Source organism: Acanthochromis polyacanthus, chromosome 11, assembly GCF_021347895.1.
Source record: "Acanthochromis polyacanthus isolate Apoly-LR-REF ecotype Palm Island chromosome 11, KAUST_Apoly_ChrSc, whole genome shotgun sequence".
NCBI lineage: Eukaryota > Metazoa > Chordata > Actinopteri > Pomacentridae > Acanthochromis > Acanthochromis polyacanthus.
In genome coordinates, this window is record NC_067123.1 from 1,070,764 (window position 1) to 1,093,558 (window position 22,795).

Here is a 22,795-nt window from a genome sequence, read left to right on the forward strand (position 1 = left end):
CCACATGGGGCAAGCCACCTTCATAGGGAGGTCGCAGTATGGGGAGCCGCAAGTCAGACAGTGTGCTAGGCCTGAGGAAGACCCAAATCGAGGTCGAAACGTCGCCGGTTGCACACTTTAAACTCAGCAGAGAAGGGTAGACCAAATAGGAGTCCCCAAAGAAATGAAGAGGGTAGACCCAAATAGGAGTCCCCAAGAGTAAGGAGGGTAGACCCAAATAGGAGTCCCCAGAACAATAGAAATAATTCAAGGACAAAGCGGCACACAGGGATGGGTTGGTTTATACTTATGATTTTTTATTACATATATAACAAAGGCGAAACCAGCATAAAAACCCAAATAAGGGATAATAAATAGCTAAAATTGGGCCTAAAAACAGGTGGAACCACATCTAAAAAACTAAACAGGTTAAAAGGTTTGAAACACAGTAAAAGGGTAGACCCAAATAGGAGTCCCCATTAGAAGAAGGGTAGACCAAATAGGAGTCCCCAGTAGAAGAGAGTTAAAGCTAAATATAGTTTAAAAACAGTTCACAGTTAAAAAGCTAAATACAGTTTAAAAACAGTTTAAAAAGCTAAATACAGTTTAAAAACAAGTTCATACCTACCTGTACTTACCTGGATCCGGAACCTGTGGGAAAACCTGTGGAGAGAAAAAACAAAATCAACAATTGGAAAAGCAAAGTGATGCATATATAAAGTAAATACTTACCTGTAAAAGTCCCTGGCGGTGGTCCTCAACAGAGGATGGACAGTGCATTCCCGGTCCCCTTCTCAGAAGGGGGCTGATCTTTTCCCCTCACCTAACCCGCCAGTGCCTCCTCGACCGGGGTCCATCGCTGGGGACCCCGAGCCCCAATAGAGGCTTTCCTGACCTTAATCTGGCCTACTAACCCCAACTATGGGACCCCAACTCTAAATACATGACCCCAATTAGGCCCTAACCTTAAGGTCCCCAACCCCAATTTGGACAACCCTCCCAGTATCTTATCCCTAACCTTAAGGCCCAGCCCTAAGGCCCATCCCTGACCCTAAGACCCCCTTTCTAAACCTAAGTAAGCCCCCTTAAAAAACTTAAACTAAATCAGAAGTTAAATAAACCCAAGAGATCCCCCCCTAAAAGGCTAAAACTAAATCAGAAGCTTTAAACTACAACAAATAGAAACAGGAGCCCGAAACCTAAATTAAGTAAAACTATAACTAAAGGAATACCAATAGAAGCCAACTCTGGCATGGCTCATTTTATGTTTTTCTTTCGACTGGGGTGGATGGGAAGCCCTCTCCTTAGGGAGAGCGCCACATGGGGCAAGCCACCTTCATAGGGAGGTCGCAGTATGGGGAGCCGCAAGTCAGACAGTGTGCTAGGCCTGAGGAAGACCCAAATCGAGGTCGAAACGTCGCCGGTTGCACACTTTAAACTCAGCAGAGAAGGGTAGACCAAATAGGAGTCCCCAAAGAAATGAAGAGGGTAGACCCAAATAGGAGTCCCCAAGAGTAAGGAGGGTAGACCCAAATAGGAGTCCCCAGAACAATAGAAATAATTCAAGGACAAAGCGGCACACAGGGATGGGTTGGTTTATACTTATGATTTTTTATTACATATATAACAAAGGCGAAACCAGCATAAAAACCCAAATAAGGGATAATAAATAGCTAAAATTGGGCCTAAAAACAGGTGGAACCACATCTAAAAAAACTAAACAGGTTAAAAGGTTTGAAACACAGTAAAAGGGTAGACCCAAATAGGAGTCCCCATTAGAAGAAGGGTAGACCAAATAGGAGTCCCCAGTAGAAGAGAGTTAAAGCTAAATATAGTTTAAAAACAGTTCACAGTTAAAAAGCTAAATACAGTTTAAAAACAGTTTAAAAAGCTAAATACAGTTTAAAAACAAGTTCATACCTACCTGTACTTACCTGGATCCGGAACCTGTGGGAAAACCTGTGGAGAGAAAAAACAAAATCAACAATTGGAAAAGCAAAGTGATGCATATATAAAGTAAATACTTACCTGTAAAAGTCCCTGGCGGTGGTCCTCAACAGAGGATGGACAGTGCATTCCCGGTCCCCTTCTCAGAAGGGGGCTGATCTTTTCCCCTCACCTAACCCGCCAGTGCCTCCTCGACCGGGGTCCATCGCTGGGGACCCCGAGCCCCAATAGAGGCTTTCCTGACCTTAATCTGGCCTACTAACCCCAACTATGGGACCCCAACTCTAAATACATGACCCCAATTAGGCCCTAACCTTAAGGTCCCCAACCCCAATTTGGACAACCCTCCCAGTATCTTATCCCTAACCTTAAGGCCCAGCCCTAAGGCCCATCCCTGACCCTAAGACCCCCTTTCTAAACCTAAGTAAGCCCCCTTAAAAAACTTAAACTAAATCAGAAGTTAAATAAACCCAAGAGATCCCCCCCTAAAAGGCTAAAACTAAATCAGAAGCTTTAAACTACAACAAATAGAAACAGGAGCCCGAAACCTAAATTAAGTAAAACTATAACTAAAGGAATACCAATAGAAGCCAACTCTGGCATGGCTCATTTTATGTTTTTCTTTCGACTGGGGTGGATGGGAAGCCCTCTCCTTAGGGAGAGCGCCACATGGGGCAAGCCACCTTCATAGGGAGGTCGCAGTATGGGGAGCCGCAAGTCAGACAGTGTGCTAGGCCTGAGGAAGACCCAAATCGAGGTCGAAACGTCGCCGGTTGCACACTTTAAACTCAGCAGAGAAGGGTAGACCAAATAGGAGTCCCCAAAGAAATGAAGAGGGTAGACCCAAATAGGAGTCCCCAAGAGTAAGGAGGGTAGACCCAAATAGGAGTCCCCAGAACAATAGAAATAATTCAAGGACAAAGCGGCACACAGGGATGGGTTGGTTTATACTTATGATTTTTTATTACATATATAACAAAGGCGAAACCAGCATAAAAACCCAAATAAGGGATAATAAATAGCTAAAATTGGGCCTAAAAACAGGTGGAACCACATCTAAAAAAACTAAACAGGTTAAAAGGTTTGAAACACAGTAAAAGGGTAGACCCAAATAGGAGTCCCCATTAGAAGAAGGGTAGACCAAATAGGAGTCCCCAGTAGAAGAGAGTTAAAGCTAAATATAGTTTAAAAACAGTTCACAGTTAAAAAGCTAAATACAGTTTAAAAACAGTTTAAAAAGCTAAATACAGTTTAAAAACAAGTTCATACCTACCTGTACTTACCTGGATCCGGAACCTGTGGGAAAACCTGTGGAGAGAAAAAACAAAATCAACAATTGGAAAAGCAAAGTGATGCATATATAAAGTAAATACTTACCTGTAAAAGTCCCTGGCGGTGGTCCTCAACAGAGGATGGACAGTGCATTCCCGGTCCCCTTCTCAGAAGGGGGCTGATCTTTTCCCCTCACCTAACCCGCCAGTGCCTCCTCGACCGGGGTCCATCGCTGGGGACCCCGAGCCCCAATAGAGGCTTTCCTGACCTTAATCTGGCCTACTAACCCCAACTATGGGACCCCAACTCTAAATACATGACCCCAATTAGGCCCTAACCTTAAGGTCCCCAACCCCAATTTGGACAACCCTCCCAGTATCTTATCCCTAACCTTAAGGCCCAGCCCTAAGGCCCATCCCTGACCCTAAGACCCCCTTTCTAAACCTAAGTAAGCCCCCTTAAAAAACTTAAACTAAATCAGAAGTTAAATAAACCCAAGAGATCCCCCCCTAAAAGGCTAAAACTAAATCAGAAGCTTTAAACTACAACAAATAGAAACAGGAGCCCGAAACCTAAATTAAGTAAAACTATAACTAAAGGAATACCAATAGAAGCCAACTCTGGCATGGCTCATTTTATGTTTTTCTTTCGACTGGGGTGGATGGGAAGCCCTCTCCTTAGGGAGAGCGCCACATGGGGCAAGCCACCTTCATAGGGAGGTCGCAGTATGGGGAGCCGCAAGTCAGACAGTGTGCTAGGCCTGAGGAAGACCCAAATCGAGGTCGAAACGTCGCCGGTTGCACACTTTAAACTCAGCAGAGAAGGGTAGACCAAATAGGAGTCCCCAAAGAAATGAAGAGGGTAGACCCAAATAGGAGTCCCCAAGAGTAAGGAGGGTAGACCCAAATAGGAGTCCCCAGAACAATAGAAATAATTCAAGGACAAAGCGGCACACAGGGATGGGTTGGTTTATACTTATGATTTTTTATTACATATATAACAAAGGCGAAACCAGCATAAAAACCCAAATAAGGGATAATAAATAGCTAAAATTGGGCCTAAAAACAGGTGGAACCACATCTAAAAAAACTAAACAGGTTAAAAGGTTTGAAACACAGTAAAAGGGTAGACCCAAATAGGAGTCCCCATTAGAAGAAGGGTAGACCAAATAGGAGTCCCCAGTAGAAGAGAGTTAAAGCTAAATATAGTTTAAAAACAGTTCACAGTTAAAAGCTAAATACAGTTTAAAAACAGTTTAAAAAGCTAAATACAGTTTAAAAACAAGTTCATACCTACCTGTACTTACCTGGATCCGGAACCTGTGGGAAAACCTGTGGAGAGAAAAACAAAATCAACAATTGGAAAAGCAAAGTGATGCATATATAAAGTAAATACTTACCTGTAAAAGTCCCTGGCGGTGGTCCTCAACAGAGGATGGACAGTGCATTCCCGGTCCCCTTCTCAGAAGGGGGCTGATCTTTTCCCCTCACCTAACCCGCCAGTGCCTCCTCGACCGGGGTCCATCGCTGGGACCCCGAGCCCCAATAGAGGCTTTCCTGACCTTAATCTGGCCTACTAACCCCAACTATGGGACCCCAAGTCTAAATACATGACCCCAATTAGGCCCTAACCTTAAGGTCCCCAACCCCAATTTGGATGACCCTCCCAGTATCTTATCCCTAACCTTAAGGCCCAGCCCTAAGGCCCATCCCTGACCCTAAGACCCCCTTTCTAAAGCTAAGTAAGTCCCCCTAAAAAACTAAAACTAAATCAGAAGTTGAATAAACCCAAGACAAATCCCCCCCTAAAAGGCTAAAACTAAATCAGAAGCTTGAATTTAAAACAAACAGTAACAGGAGCCCTAAACCTAAACTAAGTAAAACTATATCTAAAGTAATACTAATAGAAGCCAACTCTGGCATGGCTCATTTTATGTTTTTCTTTCGACCGGGGTAGATGGGAAGCCCTCTCCTTAGGGAGAGCGCCACATGGGGCAAGCCACCTCCATAGGGAGGTCGCAGTATGGGGAGCCGCAAGTCAGACAGTGTGCTAGGCCTGAGGAAGACCCAAATCGAGGTCGAAACGTCGCCGGTTGCACACTTTAAACTCAGCAGAGAAGGGTAGACCAAATAGGAGTCCCCAAAGAAATGAAGAGGGTAGACCCAAATAGGAGTCCCCAAGAGTAAGGAGGGTAGACCCAAATAGGAGTCCCCAGAACAATAGAAATAATTCAAGGACAAAGCGGCACACAGGGATGGGTTGGTTTATACTTATGATTTTTTATTACATATATAACAAAGGCGAAACCAGCATAAAAACCCAAATAAGGGATAATAAATAGCTAAAATTGGGCCTAAAAACAGGTGGAACCACATCTAAAAAAACTAAACAGGTTAAAAGGTTTGAAACACAGTAAAAGGGTAGACCCAAATAGGAGTCCCCATTAGAAGAAGGGTAGACCAAATAGGAGTCCCCAGTAGAAGAGAGTTAAAGCTAAATACAGTTTAAAAACAGTTTAAAAAGCTAAATACAGTTTAAAAACAAGTTCATACCTACCTGTACTTACCTGGATCCGGAACCTGTGGGAAAACCTGTGGAGAGAACAAACAAAATCAACAATTGGAAAAGCAAAGTGATGCATATATAAAGTAAATACTTACCTGTAAAAGTCCCTGGCGGTGGTCCTCAACAGAGGATGGACAGTGCATTCCCGGTCCCCTTCTCAGAAGGGGGCTGATCTTTTCCCCTCACCTAACCCGCCAGTGCCTCCTCGACCGGGGTCCATCGCTGGGGACCCCGAGCCCCAATAGAGGCTTTCCTGACCTTAATCTGGCCTACTAACCCCAACTATGGGACCCCAAGTCTAAATACATGACCCCAATTAGGCCCTAACCTTAAGGTCCCCAACCCCAATTTGGATGACCCTCCCAGTATCTTATCCCTAACCTTAAGGCCCAGCCCTAAGGCCCATCCCTGACCCTAAGACCCCCTTTCTAAAGCTAAGTAAGTCCCCCTAAAAAACTAAAACTAAATCAGAAGTTGAATAAACCCAAGACAAATCCCCCCCTAAAAGCTAAAACTAAATCAGAAGCTTGAATTTAAAACAAACAGTAACAGGAGCCCTAAACCTAAACTAAGTAAAACTATATCTAAAGTAATACTAATAGAAGCCAACTCTGGCATGGCTCATTTTATGTTTTTCTTTCGACCGGGGTAGATGGGAAGCCCTCTCCTTAGGGAGAGCGCCACATGGGGCAAGCCACCTCCATAGGGAGGTCGCAGTATGGGGAGCCGCAAGTCAGACAGTGTGCTAGGCCTGAGGAAGACCCAAATCGAGGTCGAAACGTCGCCGGTTGCACACTTTAAACTCAGCAGAGAAGGGTAGACCAAATAGGAGTCCCCAAAGAAATGAAGAGGGTAGACCCAAATAGGAGTCCCCAAGAGTAAGGAGGGTAGACCCAAATAGGAGTCCCCAGAACAATAGAAATAATTCAAGGACAAAGCGGCACACAGGGATGGGTTGGTTTATACTTATGATTTTTTATTACATATATAACAAAGGCGAAACCAGCATAAAAACCCAAATAAGGGATAATAAATAGCTAAAATTGGGCCTAAAAACAGGTGGAACCACATCTAAAAAAACTAAACAGGTTAAAAGGTTTGAAACACAGTAAAAGGGTAGACCCAAATAGGAGTCCCCATTAGAAGAAGGGTAGACCAAATAGGAGTCCCCAGTAGAAGAGAGTTAAAGCTAAATACAGTTTAAAAACAGTTTAAAAAGCTAAATACAGTTTAAAAACAAGTTCATACCTACCTGTACTTACCTGGATCCGGAACCTGTGGGAAAACCTGTGGAGAGAACAAACAAAATCAACAATTGGAAAAGCAAAGTGATGCATATATAAAGTAAATACTTACCTGTAAAAGTCCCTGGCGGTGGTCCTCAACAGAGGATGGACAGTGCATTCCCGGTCCCCTTCTCAGAAGGGGGCTGATCTTTTCCCCTCACCTAACCCGCCAGTGCCTCCTCGACCGGGGTCCATCGCTGGGGACCCCGAGCCCCAATAGAGGCTTTCCTGACCTTAATCTGGCCTACTAACCCCAACTATGGGACCCCAAGTCTAAATACATGACCCCAATTAGGCCCTAACCTTAAGGTCCCCAACCCCAATTTGGATGACCCTCCCAGTATCTTATCCCTAACCTTAAGGCCCAGCCCTAAGGCCCATCCCTGACCCTAAGACCCCCTTTCTAAAGCTAAGTAAGTCCCCCTAAAAAACTAAAACTAAATCAGAAGTTGAATAAACCCAAGACAAATCCCCCCCTAAAAGCTAAAACTAAATCAGAAGCTTGAATTTAAAACAAACAGTAACAGGAGCCCTAAACCTAAACTAAGTAAAACTATATCTAAAGTAATACTAATAGAAGCCAACTCTGGCATGGCTCATTTTATGTTTTTCTTTCGACCGGGGTAGATGGGAAGCCCTCTCCTTAGGGAGAGCGCCACATGGGGCAAGCCACCTCCATAGGGAGGTCGCAGTATGGGGAGCCGCAAGTCAGACAGTGTGCTAGGCCTGAGGAAGACCCAAATCGAGGTCGAAACGTCGCCGGTTGCACACTTTAAACTCAGCAGAGAAGGGTAGACCAAATAGGAGTCCCCAAAGAAATGAAGAGGGTAGACCCAAATAGGAGTCCCCAAGAGTAAGGAGGGTAGACCCAAATAGGAGTCCCCAGAACAATAGAAATAATTCAAGGACAAAGCGGCACACAGGGATGGGTTGGTTTATACTTATGATTTTTTATTACATATATAACAAAGGCGAAACCAGCATAAAAACCCAAATAAGGGATAATAAATAGCTAAAATTGGGCCTAAAAACAGGTGGAACCACATCTAAAAAAACTAAACAGGTTAAAAGGTTTGAAACACAGTAAAAGGGTAGACCCAAATAGGAGTCCCCATTAGAAGAAGGGTAGACCAAATAGGAGTCCCCAGTAGAAGAGAGTTAAAGCTAAATACAGTTTAAAAACAGTTTAAAAAGCTAAATACAGTTTAAAAACAAGTTCATACCTACCTGTACTTACCTGGATCCGGAACCTGTGGGAAAACCTGTGGAGAGAACAAACAAAATCAACAATTGGAAAAGCAAAGTGATGCATATATAAAGTAAATACTTACCTGTAAAAGTCCCTGGCGGTGGTCCTCAACAGAGGATGGACAGTGCATTCCCGGTCCCCTTCTCAGAAGGGGGCTGATCTTTTCCCCTCACCTAACCCGCCAGTGCCTCCTCGACCGGGGTCCATCGCTGGGGACCCCGAGCCCCAATAGAGGCTTTCCTGACCTTAATCTGGCCTACTAACCCCAACTATGGGACCCCAAGTCTAAATACATGACCCCAATTAGGCCCTAACCTTAAGGTCCCCAACCCCAATTTGGATGACCCTCCCAGTATCTTATCCCTAACCTTAAGGCCCAGCCCTAAGGCCCATCCCTGACCCTAAGACCCCCTTTCTAAAGCTAAGTAAGTCCCCCTAAAAAACTAAAACTAAATCAGAAGTTGAATAAACCCAAGACAAATCCCCCCCTAAAAGCTAAAACTAAATCAGAAGCTTGAATTTAAAACAAACAGTAACAGGAGCCCTAAACCTAAACTAAGTAAAACTATATCTAAAGTAATACTAATAGAAGCCAACTCTGGCATGGCTCATTTTATGTTTTTCTTTCGACCGGGGTAGATGGGAAGCCCTCTCCTTAGGGAGAGCGCCACATGGGGCAAGCCACCTCCATAGGGAGGTCGCAGTATGGGGAGCCGCAAGTCAGACAGTGTGCTAGGCCTGAGGAAGACCCAAATCGAGGTCGAAACGTCGCCGGTTGCACACTTTAAACTCAGCAGAGAAGGGTAGACCAAATAGGAGTCCCCAAAGAAATGAAGAGGGTAGACCCAAATAGGAGTCCCCAAGAGTAAGGAGGGTAGACCCAAATAGGAGTCCCCAGAACAATAGAAATAATTCAAGGACAAAGCGGCACACAGGGATGGGTTGGTTTATACTTATGATTTTTTATTACATATATAACAAAGGCGAAACCAGCATAAAAACCCAAATAAGGGATAATAAATAGCTAAAATTGGGCCTAAAAACAGGTGGAACCACATCTAAAAAAACTAAACAGGTTAAAAGGTTTGAAACACAGTAAAAGGGTAGACCCAAATAGGAGTCCCCATTAGAAGAAGGGTAGACCAAATAGGAGTCCCCAGTAGAAGAGAGTTAAAGCTAAATACAGTTTAAAAACAGTTTAAAAAGCTAAATACAGTTTAAAAACAAGTTCATACCTACCTGTACTTACCTGGATCCGGAACCTGTGGGAAAACCTGTGGAGAGAACAAACAAAATCAACAATTGGAAAAGCAAAGTGATGCATATATAAAGTAAATACTTACCTGTAAAAGTCCCTGGCGGTGGTCCTCAACAGAGGATGGACAGTGCATTCCCGGTCCCCTTCTCAGAAGGGGGCTGATCTTTTCCCCTCACCTAACCCGCCAGTGCCTCCTCGACCGGGGTCCATCGCTGGGGACCCCGAGCCCCAATAGAGGCTTTCCTGACCTTAATCTGGCCTACTAACCCCAACTATGGGACCCCAAGTCTAAATACATGACCCCAATTAGGCCCTAACCTTAAGGTCCCCAACCCCAATTTGGATGACCCTCCCAGTATCTTATCCCTAACCTTAAGGCCCAGCCCTAAGGCCCATCCCTGACCCTAAGACCCCCTTTCTAAAGCTAAGTAAGTCCCCCTAAAAAACTAAAACTAAATCAGAAGTTGAATAAACCCAAGACAAATCCCCCCCTAAAAGCTAAAACTAAATCAGAAGCTTGAATTTAAAACAAACAGTAACAGGAGCCCTAAACCTAAACTAAGTAAAACTATATCTAAAGTAATACTAATAGAAGCCAACTCTGGCATGGCTCATTTTATGTTTTTCTTTCGACCGGGGTAGATGGGAAGCCCTCTCCTTAGGGAGAGCGCCACATGGGGCAAGCCACCTCCATAGGGAGGTCGCAGTATGGGGAGCCGCAAGTCAGACAGTGTGCTAGGCCTGAGGAAGACCCAAATCGAGGTCGAAACGTCGCCGGTTGCACACTTTAAACTCAGCAGAGAAGGGTAGACCAAATAGGAGTCCCCAAAGAAATGAAGAGGGTAGACCCAAATAGGAGTCCCCAAGAGTAAGGAGGGTAGACCCAAATAGGAGTCCCCAGAACAATAGAAATAATTCAAGGACAAAGCGGCACACAGGGATGGGTTGGTTTATACTTATGATTTTTTATTACATATATAACAAAGGCGAAACCAGCATAAAAACCCAAATAAGGGATAATAAATAGCTAAAATTGGGCCTAAAAACAGGTGGAACCACATCTAAAAAAACTAAACAGGTTAAAAGGTTTGAAACACAGTAAAAGGGTAGACCCAAATAGGAGTCCCCATTAGAAGAAGGGTAGACCAAATAGGAGTCCCCAGTAGAAGAGAGTTAAAGCTAAATACAGTTTAAAAACAGTTTAAAAAGCTAAATACAGTTTAAAAACAAGTTCATACCTACCTGTACTTACCTGGATCCGGAACCTGTGGGAAAACCTGTGGAGAGAACAAACAAAATCAACAATTGGAAAAGCAAAGTGATGCATATATAAAGTAAATACTTACCTGTAAAAGTCCCTGGCGGTGGTCCTCAACAGAGGATGGACAGTGCATTCCCGGTCCCCTTCTCAGAAGGGGGCTGATCTTTTCCCCTCACCTAACCCGCCAGTGCCTCCTCGACCGGGGTCCATCGCTGGGGACCCCGAGCCCCAATAGAGGCTTTCCTGACCTTAATCTGGCCTACTAACCCCAACTATGGGACCCCAAGTCTAAATACATGACCCCAATTAGGCCCTAACCTTAAGGTCCCCAACCCCAATTTGGATGACCCTCCCAGTATCTTATCCCTAACCTTAAGGCCCAGCCCTAAGGCCCATCCCTGACCCTAAGACCCCCTTTCTAAAGCTAAGTAAGTCCCCCTAAAAAACTAAAACTAAATCAGAAGTTGAATAAACCCAAGACAAATCCCCCCCTAAAAGCTAAAACTAAATCAGAAGCTTGAATTTAAAACAAACAGTAACAGGAGCCCTAAACCTAAACTAAGTAAAACTATATCTAAAGTAATACTAATAGAAGCCAACTCTGGCATGGCTCATTTTATGTTTTTCTTTCGACCGGGGTAGATGGGAAGCCCTCTCCTTAGGGAGAGCGCCACATGGGGCAAGCCACCTCCATAGGGAGGTCGCAGTATGGGGAGCCGCAAGTCAGACAGTGTGCTAGGCCTGAGGAAGACCCAAATCGAGGTCGAAACGTCGCCGGTTGCACACTTTAAACTCAGCAGAGAAGGGTAGACCAAATAGGAGTCCCCAAAGAAATGAAGAGGGTAGACCCAAATAGGAGTCCCCAAGAGTAAGGAGGGTAGACCCAAATAGGAGTCCCCAGAACAATAGAAATAATTCAAGGACAAAGCGGCACACAGGGATGGGTTGGTTTATACTTATGATTTTTTATTACATATATAACAAAGGCGAAACCAGCATAAAAACCCAAATAAGGGATAATAAATAGCTAAAATTGGGCCTAAAAACAGGTGGAACCACATCTAAAAAAACTAAACAGGTTAAAAGGTTTGAAACACAGTAAAAGGGTAGACCCAAATAGGAGTCCCCATTAGAAGAAGGGTAGACCAAATAGGAGTCCCCAGTAGAAGAGAGTTAAAGCTAAATACAGTTTAAAAACAGTTTAAAAAGCTAAATACAGTTTAAAAACAAGTTCATACCTACCTGTACTTACCTGGATCCGGAACCTGTGGGAAAACCTGTGGAGAGAACAAACAAAATCAACAATTGGAAAAGCAAAGTGATGCATATATAAAGTAAATACTTACCTGTAAAAGTCCCTGGCGGTGGTCCTCAACAGAGGATGGACAGTGCATTCCCGGTCCCCTTCTCAGAAGGGGGCTGATCTTTTCCCCTCACCTAACCCGCCAGTGCCTCCTCGACCGGGGTCCATCGCTGGGGACCCCGAGCCCCAATAGAGGCTTTCCTGACCTTAATCTGGCCTACTAACCCCAACTATGGGACCCCAAGTCTAAATACATGACCCCAATTAGGCCCTAACCTTAAGGTCCCCAACCCCAATTTGGATGACCCTCCCAGTATCTTATCCCTAACCTTAAGGCCCAGCCCTAAGGCCCATCCCTGACCCTAAGACCCCCTTTCTAAAGCTAAGTAAGTCCCCCTAAAAAACTAAAACTAAATCAGAAGTTGAATAAACCCAAGACAAATCCCCCCCTAAAAGCTAAAACTAAATCAGAAGCTTGAATTTAAAACAAACAGTAACAGGAGCCCTAAACCTAAACTAAGTAAAACTATATCTAAAGTAATACTAATAGAAGCCAACTCTGGCATGGCTCATTTTATGTTTTTCTTTCGACCGGGGTAGATGGGAAGCCCTCTCCTTAGGGAGAGCGCCACATGGGGCAAGCCACCTCCATAGGGAGGTCGCAGTATGGGGAGCCGCAAGTCAGACAGTGTGCTAGGCCTGAGGAAGACCCAAATCGAGGTCGAAACGTCGCCGGTTGCACACTTTAAACTCAGCAGAGAAGGGTAGACCAAATAGGAGTCCCCAAAGAAATGAAGAGGGTAGACCCAAATAGGAGTCCCCAAGAGTAAGGAGGGTAGACCCAAATAGGAGTCCCCAGAACAATAGAAATAATTCAAGGACAAAGCGGCACACAGGGATGGGTTGGTTTATACTTATGATTTTTTATTACATATATAACAAAGGCGAAACCAGCATAAAAACCCAAATAAGGGATAATAAATAGCTAAAATTGGGCCTAAAAACAGGTGGAACCACATCTAAAAAAACTAAACAGGTTAAAAGGTTTGAAACACAGTAAAAGGGTAGACCCAAATAGGAGTCCCCATTAGAAGAAGGGTAGACCAAATAGGAGTCCCCAGTAGAAGAGAGTTAAAGCTAAATACAGTTTAAAAACAGTTTAAAAAGCTAAATACAGTTTAAAAACAAGTTCATACCTACCTGTACTTACCTGGATCCGGAACCTGTGGGAAAACCTGTGGAGAGAACAAACAAAATCAACAATTGGAAAAGCAAAGTGATGCATATATAAAGTAAATACTTACCTGTAAAAGTCCCTGGCGGTGGTCCTCAACAGAGGATGGACAGTGCATTCCCGGTCCCCTTCTCAGAAGGGGGCTGATCTTTTCCCCTCACCTAACCCGCCAGTGCCTCCTCGACCGGGGTCCATCGCTGGGGACCCCGAGCCCCAATAGAGGCTTTCCTGACCTTAATCTGGCCTACTAACCCCAACTATGGGACCCCAAGTCTAAATACATGACCCCAATTAGGCCCTAACCTTAAGGTCCCCAACCCCAATTTGGATGACCCTCCCAGTATCTTATCCCTAACCTTAAGGCCCAGCCCTAAGGCCCATCCCTGACCCTAAGACCCCCTTTCTAAAGCTAAGTAAGTCCCCCTAAAAAACTAAAACTAAATCAGAAGTTGAATAAACCCAAGACAAATCCCCCCCTAAAAGCTAAAACTAAATCAGAAGCTTGAATTTAAAACAAACAGTAACAGGAGCCCTAAACCTAAACTAAGTAAAACTATATCTAAAGTAATACTAATAGAAGCCAACTCTGGCATGGCTCATTTTATGTTTTTCTTTCGACCGGGGTAGATGGGAAGCCCTCTCCTTAGGGAGAGCGCCACATGGGGCAAGCCACCTCCATAGGGAGGTCGCAGTATGGGGAGCCGCAAGTCAGACAGTGTGCTAGGCCTGAGGAAGACCCAAATCGAGGTCGAAACGTCGCCGGTTGCACACTTTAAACTCAGCAGAGAAGGGTAGACCAAATAGGAGTCCCCAAAGAAATGAAGAGGGTAGACCCAAATAGGAGTCCCCAAGAGTAAGGAGGGTAGACCCAAATAGGAGTCCCCAGAACAATAGAAATAATTCAAGGACAAAGCGGCACACAGGGATGGGTTGGTTTATACTTATGATTTTTTATTACATATATAACAAAGGCGAAACCAGCATAAAAACCCAAATAAGGGATAATAAATAGCTAAAATTGGGCCTAAAAACAGGTGGAACCACATCTAAAAAAACTAAACAGGTTAAAAGGTTTGAAACACAGTAAAAGGGTAGACCCAAATAGGAGTCCCCATTAGAAGAAGGGTAGACCAAATAGGAGTCCCCAGTAGAAGAGAGTTAAAGCTAAATACAGTTTAAAAACAGTTTAAAAAGCTAAATACAGTTTAAAAACAAGTTCATACCTACCTGTACTTACCTGGATCCGGAACCTGTGGGAAAACCTGTGGAGAGAACAAACAAAATCAACAATTGGAAAAGCAAAGTGATGCATATATAAAGTAAATACTTACCTGTAAAAGTCCCTGGCGGTGGTCCTCAACAGAGGATGGACAGTGCATTCCCGGTCCCCTTCTCAGAAGGGGGCTGATCTTTTCCCCTCACCTAACCCGCCAGTGCCTCCTCGACCGGGGTCCATCGCTGGGGACCCCGAGCCCCAATAGAGGCTTTCCTGACCTTAATCTGGCCTACTAACCCCAACTATGGGACCCCAAGTCTAAATACATGACCCCAATTAGGCCCTAACCTTAAGGTCCCCAACCCCAATTTGGATGACCCTCCCAGTATCTTATCCCTAACCTTAAGGCCCAGCCCTAAGGCCCATCCCTGACCCTAAGACCCCCTTTCTAAAGCTAAGTAAGTCCCCCTAAAAAACTAAAACTAAATCAGAAGTTGAATAAACCCAAGACAAATCCCCCCCTAAAAGCTAAAACTAAATCAGAAGCTTGAATTTAAAACAAACAGTAACAGGAGCCCTAAACCTAAACTAAGTAAAACTATATCTAAAGTAATACTAATAGAAGCCAACTCTGGCATGGCTCATTTTATGTTTTTCTTTCGACCGGGGTAGATGGGAAGCCCTCTCCTTAGGGAGAGCGCCACATGGGGCAAGCCACCTCCATAGGGAGGTCGCAGTATGGGGAGCCGCAAGTCAGACAGTGTGCTAGGCCTGAGGAAGACCCAAATCGAGGTCGAAACGTCGCCGGTTGCACACTTTAAACTCAGCAGAGAAGGGTAGACCAAATAGGAGTCCCCAAAGAAATGAAGAGGGTAGACCCAAATAGGAGTCCCCAAGAGTAAGGAGGGTAGACCCAAATAGGAGTCCCCAGAACAATAGAAATAATTCAAGGACAAAGCGGCACACAGGGATGGGTTGGTTTATACTTATGATTTTTTATTACATATATAACAAAGGCGAAACCAGCATAAAAACCCAAATAAGGGATAATAAATAGCTAAAATTGGGCCTAAAAACAGGTGGAACCACATCTAAAAAAACTAAACAGGTTAAAAGGTTTGAAACACAGTAAAAGGGTAGACCCAAATAGGAGTCCCCATTAGAAGAAGGGTAGACCAAATAGGAGTCCCCAGTAGAAGAGAGTTAAAGCTAAATACAGTTTAAAAACAGTTTAAAAAGCTAAATACAGTTTAAAAACAAGTTCATACCTACCTGTACTTACCTGGATCCGGAACCTGTGGGAAAACCTGTGGAGAGAACAAACAAAATCAACAATTGGAAAAGCAAAGTGATGCATATATAAAGTAAATACTTACCTGTAAAAGTCCCTGGCGGTGGTCCTCAACAGAGGATGGACAGTGCATTCCCGGTCCCCTTCTCAGAAGGGGGCTGATCTTTTCCCCTCACCTAACCCGCCAGTGCCTCCTCGACCGGGGTCCATCGCTGGGGACCCCGAGCCCCAATAGAGGCTTTCCTGACCTTAATCTGGCCTACTAACCCCAACTATGGGACCCCAAGTCTAAATACATGACCCCAATTAGGCCCTAACCTTAAGGTCCCCAACCCCAATTTGGATGACCCTCCCAGTATCTTATCCCTAACCTTAAGGCCCAGCCCTAAGGCCCATCCCTGACCCTAAGACCCCCTTTCTAAAGCTAAGTAAGTCCCCCTAAAAAACTAAAACTAAATCAGAAGTTGAATAAACCCAAGACAAATCCCCCCCTAAAAGCTAAAACTAAATCAGAAGCTTGAATTTAAAACAAACAGTAACAGGAGCCCTAAACCTAAACTAAGTAAAACTATATCTAAAGTAATACTAATAGAAGCCAACTCTGGCATGGCTCATTTTATGTTTTTCTTTCGACCGGGGTAGATGGGAAGCCCTCTCCTTAGGGAGAGCGCCACATGGGGCAAGCCACCTCCATAGGGAGGTCGCAGTATGGGGAGCCGCAAGTCAGACAGTGTGCTAGGCCTGAGGAAGACCCAAATCGAGGTCGAAACGTCGCCGGTTGCACACTTTAAACTCAGCAGAGAAGGGTAGACCAAATAGGAGTCCCCAAAGAAATGAAGAGGGTAGACCCAAATAGGAGTCCCCAAGAGTAAGGAGGGTAGACCCAAATAGGAGTCCCCAGAACAATAGAAATAATTCAAGGACAAAGCGGCACACAGGGATGGGTTGGTTTATACTTATGATTTTTTATTACATATATAACAAAGGCGAAACCAGCATAAAAACCCAAATAAGGGATAATAAATAGCTAAAATTGGGCCTAAAAACAGGTGGAACCACATCTAAAAAAACTAAACAGGTTAAAAGGTTTGAAACACAGTAAAAGGGTAGACCCAAATAGGAGTCCCCATTAGAAGAAGGGTAGACCAAATAGGAGTCCCCAGTAGAAGAGAGTTAAAGCTAAATACAGTTTAAAAACAGTTTAAAAAGCTAAATACAGTTTAAAAACAAGTTCATACCTACCTGTACTTACCTGGATCCGGAACCTGTGGGAAAACCTGTGGAGAGAACAAACAAAATCAACAATTGGAAAAGCAAAGTGATGCATATATAAAGTAAATACTTACCTGTAAAAGTCCCTGGCGGTGGTCCTCAACAGAGGATGGACAGTGCATTCCCGGTCCCCTTCTCAGAAGGGGGCTGATCTTTTCCCCTCACTTAACCTCACCCCTTTCCTTGGCCCTAACCCTAACCCCACCCCTGGCCCTAATCCTAAACCTAATCTGACTGTTGCATTTGGCCCTAAACCTAAATTTTACTTCTAACAAAATTTGGATCTTACCCTAAACCTAATTTGGCCCTAAATTTACTTTTACATTGATAATTTAAACCCCAATCTACTCAAAATCTAAATTTAAAATTAATTTTATACCCAATTTCTAAGTCCCATTTCAATTCATGACTTTAACCCTACTTAAATATTTAATCTCATTGATTTTTCTTATTTTCATATGGTGTATCCTTAATTATAGGCTTTTTATTTCAATTTCATTGATTTTGTAGTTTAAAATAAGTTAAAATAGGTTAAAATACGTTAAAATACATTAAAATGGGTTAAAATACATTAAAATGGGTTGAAATACATTAAAATACATTAAAATGGGTTAAAATACATTGAAATACATTAAAATGGCTTTGGGGGAATTTATAATGGTTAAATAGACGACTAGGGTAAATTCATTCGGTTAAAAACGTTTTTTAAAATTAAATAGATAAATTAAGTCCACAGGGGTATAAATACAAGCACCACACATGCAGAGCTCATTTCTGCTCCGGTCTTCGAACGAGCAACATCTCTGAGAGGTATTGGAAGCTGCTGCCTTAGTTTTTTGTGTGCCTTGGCCTGAAGAAGACCCGTTCAAGGGTCGAAACGTCGCCCATAGGCACACATTAATTTTCTTTGACAGTTTTTTTTGAAATAAATATAATAAATACATAAATATTTTTTTGAATACATATCTTTATAGTTTTTAAAAATAAATCAACATAAATAATTAAAAATAGACATTTCATTTGCCACCATGGCTGATGGCTGGCAACTGGTGCAGTACGGGAGGAGACGGCGTCGCCCCCCGTACCGCAACCAATATCACCAGGACCAGGCTTGGTCCTGGGAAGGACAAAGAGCGGACGGAGGCTTCAGAGGGAGGGCCCGCGCATTTCCTGCCCCCCAACTAGGGAGACAGGCCCCTTTCCCTCTACCTAACCGGCCTGTGCCTCCCTTTGTTCCTCCGTTCCGTCGTTTTCCTGCATATGAGCGATTTGGAAGACCCCAGACACGTTCATATGCTTCGGTGCTGAGGCAGGATGATCAGACTAGGGGACTGGGTGCCGACAGGACCTATCCAGTTGGACCAGCTGACCCTAAATTAGGTAGACTGGTGCGCAAACTGTACAAGGTGATCAAAGTAGTTCACCATTTGCAGAATGTGGCCCCAGATCCGGGAAAACCAGAGCCCCGCATGATCACCAGGATGGTTGACGTATTGGCCAACATGATAAAACCCGCGAACCCCAATTCAAAGACAACAGACATGATTGTGGGTAACGCAAAGAATTGGGGACACAATACGTTAATTATCCTGCAGGATCATTATGAGGCAGAGTTGGAGAGCATGCGGGACGATTTGGCACTACATTTAGACCACGAATGGAAGGCCGCATTTGCGGTGGCCACCAGGTGGGCCTACAGAAACCTACCTCGTGTCACATTTGACTCGATCGAACATGCAGAGGCATGGATAGCGAGTTGTGTGGAGGGTCAAGTGGACAAAAGGTCCAAAGAAATGGACGTGCCACGTCCACAACCCCAGCAGAGGGGAGTGAGTAGAAGAGGGGCTCCTCTTTCTACAGAGTTCCTCGAGGAGATCGTGGAACTTCCTTTGAACCCTAACCCTACGGCCGTAGGAGACAAAAACAAACAACCTAAACAAACCATGACAAAAAACAAACCACAGGGAGGGAGGTCATTCCTGAGAAGGAACCACCCTTACAAGTCATGGGTGATATCCAAGATGAACAGGGCTCTGTTCACTCAGATGAAGAGGGGGAAGGGGAACACAGCCTGTCCCCCTTCAACCCATTTCGGTATTCGCCGAAACCACAGAGAGGGAGTCGGGCAACGAGGGTTCGCCGCTTGCCTGAACTGGAAAGTGATGGGGAAGGGGAACGCAGTTCGTCCCCCTTCGACCCCTTTCAAAAAGTAAGTCGGGCAACTAGGTCTCGACCTTTGCCGGAACTGGAAAGTGAGGGGGAAGGGGAGCACAGTTTGTCCCCCCGTAACCCCTTTAGGGAAGATAGTCGGCCGATTATGGCTCGACGCTTGCCGGATCCGGAAAATCATGAATCCTATTTGGAAACAAACACAAGTCCGGTTGTACCACCTGAAGTCATCAAAACGATGGCACAGGTTCATCGGGATTCTGATATCCAACAGGAATCTCCGGGGGATCAGGGGATATGCTGGGGGATTTCTTCAGCAGTCTCTCCTCGACCCCAAAGATGACCCCAAAGCAGAAATACAAACCAACGAGACATATGAGTACAGACCGAAAGATGGTCAATTGGGGACTCAATGTGGTCAAAAAATGGCTGTTCATTGGGGATTCGAACTTGGCGAGATTGCCCAGCCATACCATTGAGGACTTACAAATTGACAGCTACCCAGGTGCCAACTTTAGGCATGCTGAGGCTATTATACAAAAGGCATACAGCACTGTGACAGTGGAGAAAGTGCTCCTGTCCTTTGGTATAAATAGTAGGGCACAGAAGGTCAAAGAAACGGCTGTCAAACAACTACAAGCCGCGATTAGGATGACAAAGAAAAAATTTCCGTACTCCGAAATTTGGATACCCATGATCAATTACTCTTATGCCTTACCAATGCAAGAACAATTGGCTCTTCAGAGGCTCAATGCTCACATTTACAAGAACATGCCATACATTGACCTGTTGCATAGGAATCTGTTCAAAACCGAAACAGACCAAATTCATTGGACTTCGGGAACAGCCAGAAGCATGTTCGACCACTGGGTGGCGACCCTAAACTTGCCCGCCCCGTAAGCCCTACTAAGGTGGGGCAAGAGGGGTCAATACCCCTTGTAGTAGGAAATGTCATGGTATTGACAAAGAATTTTAGACCAAGCCAAATTCAATTGGACATTCTAAATAGGGGTTTGACATTCAGTCCAACATTATTTCTTAGAAAACAACAAAAAAATCAGTTACACTTAGACATCCACACTTATCATAGGAGACTAAAATTAGCAACCTTTTTTAGAAATAATAGAAGTGCTAACCCCATACCATTTGTTCTACCTTCAATTTGGGTGCCTCCAATGGACAAATTGCCAGAAGAACTTCATTTATTAATAGAAAAAGACAAATTGGAATTTCATACACATTACAAACCACGTTCGGAAAAACCAAATTTGACACGAGGGGAAATTCATGCACTTTTGGAACTTAAAAACAACAAACACATAATCATAAAGCCGGCCGATAAAGGCAGTGTGGCAGTGATTATGGGGAGAGACCAATATATCATGGAGGTTCAAAGACAACTTAATGATGCAACATATTATAAAAAATTACAAGAGCCAATTTACTTAAAAACAATTCCAATAATTCATGAGATCATAGATCGGTTAAAAAAGAAAAAATTCATCAACAAGAAACAAGTACAGTATTTAAAAGGAGAAAAACAGCCTAGAGAACGACGATTTTATATCCTCCCCAAAATACACAAGGATCCAAAGACTTGGACAGTACCATATTTGGTCCCACCAGGAAGACCTATTGTCTCAGATTGTGGGAGTGAGACATATGCTACGGCGGAGTATATTGATTATTTTTTGAATCCTTTGTCTATAATCCATCCCTCATATGTCAAGGATACTTATCATTTTGTTGAGATTATTAAAAATTTGCAGATCCCTGACCGATTTTTGTTCTTCACCATAGATGTGGAGAGTTTGTATACCAACATTGATATCCAGTCTGGACTTAGAACAGTAAGGAAAGCTTTCCGAGATAATCCGAAACCGGACAGACCAGATGAAGAAGTTTTACAGTTGTTGGAAATTAATTTAACTAGAAATGATTTTGTTTTCAATGAAGAATATTATTTGCAGATTAAAGGGACTGCAATGGGGAAGAGATTTGCCCCTGCTTATGCTAATTTATTTATGGCAAATTGGGAAAAAGAGGCCCTTGCCAAATGCTCAAAGAAGCCATTGTATTATTTGAGATTTTTGGACGACATATGGGGGATTTGGACTTATTCAGAGAAGGAATTTAAAACATTTATTGACATTTTAAATAATCATGACCCCTCCATTAAATTGAAGTATGTACTACAGGCAGATTCTATTGATTTTTTGGACACAACGGTTTATAAAGGATCGTCCTTCAATACACACAAACAATTGGACATTAAAGTATTTTTTAAACAAACAGATACTCATGCTTTATTATATAAAACAAGTTTTCACCCAAAGCATGTTTTTAAAGGGATCGTTAAGTCTCAATTATTGAGATTTTCAAGAATTTGCACACAAGACACAGACTTTTGGGAAGCTGTTAAAGTTTTATTTGGGGTCTTAAAAAACAGAGGATATTCCAGGTCGTTTTTACGACATTGCCTAAAAACTTTTAAGGAAACAAAACAAACTGAAGAAAAACAAATCATTCCATTCATTACTCAATATTCATCAATAAGTAGATTCTTTCATAGGAAAATTAAAAACAATTTTACACAATTCATAGAAAACTCCGGAGTATTAGACAATTATAAGATCATCTCTGCGTTTAGAAAAAATAAAAATTTGAAGGATATTTTAGTCAGAGCTAAATTAAAACCACTTCAGGATGCACCGATGGAATCTCAATTCACGCATTTCAAACAATTGAAATTTGTCAAAAACAGAACAGATGGGTCTATATACAGGATCAAACAAGGATTCTCAGTACAATCATCTAATTGTGTTTACATTATCAGTTGTGCCATATGTGGCAAACAATACATTGGTGAAACAAAAAATACATTAAGAAAAAGAATGTGGCAGCATAAATACAATATAATAAATAAGAAGGAGACAGACACACCTTTGGTTCAACATTTTATTTTACATGGCATGCATGCTCTTCAGATCTCCGGACTTCAAAGTCATTCGACCTGGACGGATAAGGACAGAAAGAGCCTTGAGAGGAGATGGATATACCTTCTTAACACTAAGGAACCTGTTGGACTTAATAAAAGTATAATTAGGGATGTATATATATTTTTTTTGGGTCGTCTTAGCTTAATATTGCGATTTGAAACCTAGCCCTGGCCCTAATCTTAACCCTAACCTTAACTTCACTCTTACCCCTGGCCCTAAACCTAACCCCAGTCTGGGTACTGATCCTAACCTTAACCCCACCCTTGGGCCCTAAACCTAACCCCAGTCCTGGCCTTTACCCTAACCTTAACCTCACCCCTTTCCTTGGCCCTAACCCTAACCCCACCCCTGGCCCTAATCCTAAACCTAATCTGACTGTTGCATTTGGCCCTAAACCTAAATTTTACTTCTAACAAAATTTGGATCTTACCCTAAACCTAATTTGGCCCTAAATTTACTTTTACATTGATAATTTAAACCCCAATCTACTCAAA

The 22,795-nt window shown here is 43.3% G+C and overlaps 1 long non-coding RNA gene across 2 annotated transcripts; it reads right to left on the reverse strand.

Annotated features, from left to right (window-relative positions):
- Positions 1–1,570: 1,570 nt before the first annotated feature.
- On the reverse strand, positions 1,571–6,219 carry LOC127536214 (uncharacterized). 2 transcript variants are annotated; one of them, XR_007945218.1, is made up of 2 exons: positions 4,760–6,219; positions 1,571–2,170 (listed from the first exon to the last, which is right to left on the reverse strand). It is a non-coding gene; the product is annotated as an uncharacterized LOC127536214 (long non-coding RNA). The 2 variants fall into 2 exon arrangements; XR_007945217.1 differs by lacking the exon at positions 1,571–2,170 and adding an exon at positions 2,867–3,466.
- Positions 6,220–22,795: the final 16,576 nt, after the last annotated feature.